At 55.7% G+C, this 2,474-nt stretch overlaps 1 non-coding gene across 1 annotated transcript; it reads left to right on the forward strand.

Annotated features, from left to right (window-relative positions):
* The first annotated feature begins 213 nt into the window (after positions 1-213).
* On the forward strand, positions 214-356 carry LOC129690565 (small nucleolar RNA SNORA48). Its single transcript, XR_008722318.1, has one exon. It is a non-coding gene; the product is annotated as a small nucleolar RNA SNORA48 (small nucleolar RNA).
* The last annotated feature ends 2,118 nt before the right edge of the window (positions 357-2,474 follow it).

Consider the following 2,474-nt stretch of genomic DNA (forward strand, 5'->3'; position numbering starts at 1 on the left):
AGTGAGAACAAGACGCCCGGGCTAAGTGCCTGCCACTGGAGCACATTTAACCCGGCTTCTGAGGGGACTTCTTTCTTTCATGACCCCTCTTGAGTGCCACAGATTCAAAGCTTTCTGGGAAATCTTCAAGGGTCAGTTGCTATGGGATTCAGCAGGCTCTGGGGAGAGATGCCAGCCTCTTAGACATGTATACGCTTTTGTCGGTGCCGCCCCCACCCCGGGAATAGGCAAAGATACACTTTGTTGGTGGAGTTGTTCTGATATCAGTGAGGGGCAGAGCAGATGGCAGTCCTTTGTTCATTCTAGCTTGGAGTCTGCTTTGGTGGCCAGAGCTGTCTTATGCCTAGGACTCAAAAATCAAATCAACTCTAGCCAGCACAATGCAGCAGGAGGAAGACTGACAAAGACCTGTGGACCACCCACAGACCTGCCCTCCACCCAGGGGGGCCGTAGACGCCTGCTTGATGCCACACCATGCAGCTCAGATGAAATTCGTTGCCCAGAGGCCTTCCAGTGAGTGGCGTGGCCAGCCTGCAGCGGGAGCCACCACAATGTGCAAGTATGTAAGGGTCAGAAGGGAGAGAAAGAGAGTGGAGCACCCTGAGCCTTGTGGAGAGAGATGGAACTGGAGACTTGAGGATGAGGAAGGGCAGCCTTTTGTGAGTGGCCAGCCCTGTCACAGGGGCCATGGTGAAGTCCCAGCCCAAGCTGCCACTGAGTCTGAGTCTGTGGCTATGCAGCACCAGTGGTTGGTGTTAGAGTCTGTGGCTCGTACCCTTACTAGAGAACACAGGGACATCCCTGGTTGAGAGGGAGCCAGGAGGGCTAAGCGGATGTTCAGGGGTTATGCACAACTGGCCCCACCCCTCACTGGAGGTGGCATTCTGGAGAGCTGGCCCCATTTCTCACCTGTGGCAGCACTCGCTCGGGAGAGCTAGCCCTGCTCCTTAGCCGGGCAGCATAGTAGAGCTGGTCCCGGCTGCAGAGATGTGGCTGAGCCAGCTCCAAGGCTGTGAGGTGGGGAGAGCTGATCCTGGCACTTGTTTGTTGTGGGGTAGCACCCTCAGGAGAGTGGGCCCTGTACCTTTCCTGGACAGCAGAGCACAGCTGACCCTGGTGGCAGGGAATGCAAGTGAACTAGGCCCAAGAGGAAAAGCTGGCTGAGCCACTCATCTGCTGTGAGGTGGCCTGGGCAGGGGGAGATGCCCTTTGCCCCCTTGCCCCTCACCACATGAGGCAGTCAGAACAGCTGACCCTGGAGTCATGAGAGTAGATGAGCTGGCCCTGCTGCTCACTGGCTGCAGCCTTCAGAAGAGTAAGCCCTGCACCTCATCTGTGCAACATAGTGGAGCTGACCCTGTTGGAGGGCGAGAGTGCCGGAGAGCTGGCCCCTCCAGTGGTGTGGGCACAGGGGTGATGCCCTTCCCCTTCCCCTCAACACCTGCAGTAGCCAGGAGAGCTGGCCCTGGGGTCATGAGAGCGGGAGAGTTTGCCCTGACCCCTCAGCGGCTGTAGCACTCAGGAGAGCAGGCCTTGCATCTCACGTGGGCAACACAGGGGAGCTGGCTGTGACGGTGAAAGCATGGGGTGAGCGGGCCACGAGGGTGTGAGAGCTGGAGATCTCTGCCAGTCCCTCACAGACCACAGACCACTTGGGAGAGCGGCCCCGAACTTTGACTGGGCAGCACAGTGGAGCTGGCTCCGGAGGTGTGGGTGTGGACGAGCCAGCCCCAAAGGGAGGGAGCAGGAGAGCTGACCCTGACTCCTACTGATGGTGGCCTCGGGTGGCTTTGCTGGGGAAATGCTGGGGAGCTTGCCCTGGTGGTGCGGGTAAGGAAGAGTAGGTGAGCTGACCAGCTCAGCTATTACCCAGGCCCAGATCCAGGGCTCCGCATAGGCCCACCCCAAAATCTATATCATCTGCAAATAGTTGGGATATGTGAAAGAGCCAGTCCTTCCTTCCAAAGCTGCAGGATCTCCATGACACAAGGAAGCAACAGGATAACGGGAGGAGTCCTGATGAGGGTCCAATATTGACGGTGTCCCAGAAGCCAGAGATCTCAAACCAGACCAATGGCCCCCTGCAATGAACATTTGCAAGTGAAGATGTGTGGATAGAGGGGTGTATTGTGGGACAGACATACTGTGACATACTACAGCTTCTACAACGAGACGTTTTCTATGCTTTGTTTGTTATTTTGGGAGGGGGTTGAAAAGGCAAAGGGCAGATCGGAGGGGACAGGGAGATGAGCAGGACTGGGATACATGATGTGAAATTCACAATGAATTAAAAAAAGGCTTTTGTCAGTGATGAGATCAGCTGCTGTGTGTCCATGGTGGCGGTGGCTTTCTTCAGAATGACACTGGACAGTTAGCGAGCATTGACTTAGCTTTCATGAAGCTCCATATCATTTGTGGTTTCTCTCGTCCACCTCTATTCATGCACAAGGTCATTGACTTTTTCCTCTCAACCT

Source organism: Psammomys obesus, unplaced genomic scaffold (genome assembly GCF_907164565.1).
Source record: "Psammomys obesus unplaced genomic scaffold, mPsaObe1.curated_primary_1811, whole genome shotgun sequence".
Taxonomy (NCBI): domain Eukaryota; kingdom Metazoa; phylum Chordata; class Mammalia; order Rodentia; family Muridae; genus Psammomys; species Psammomys obesus.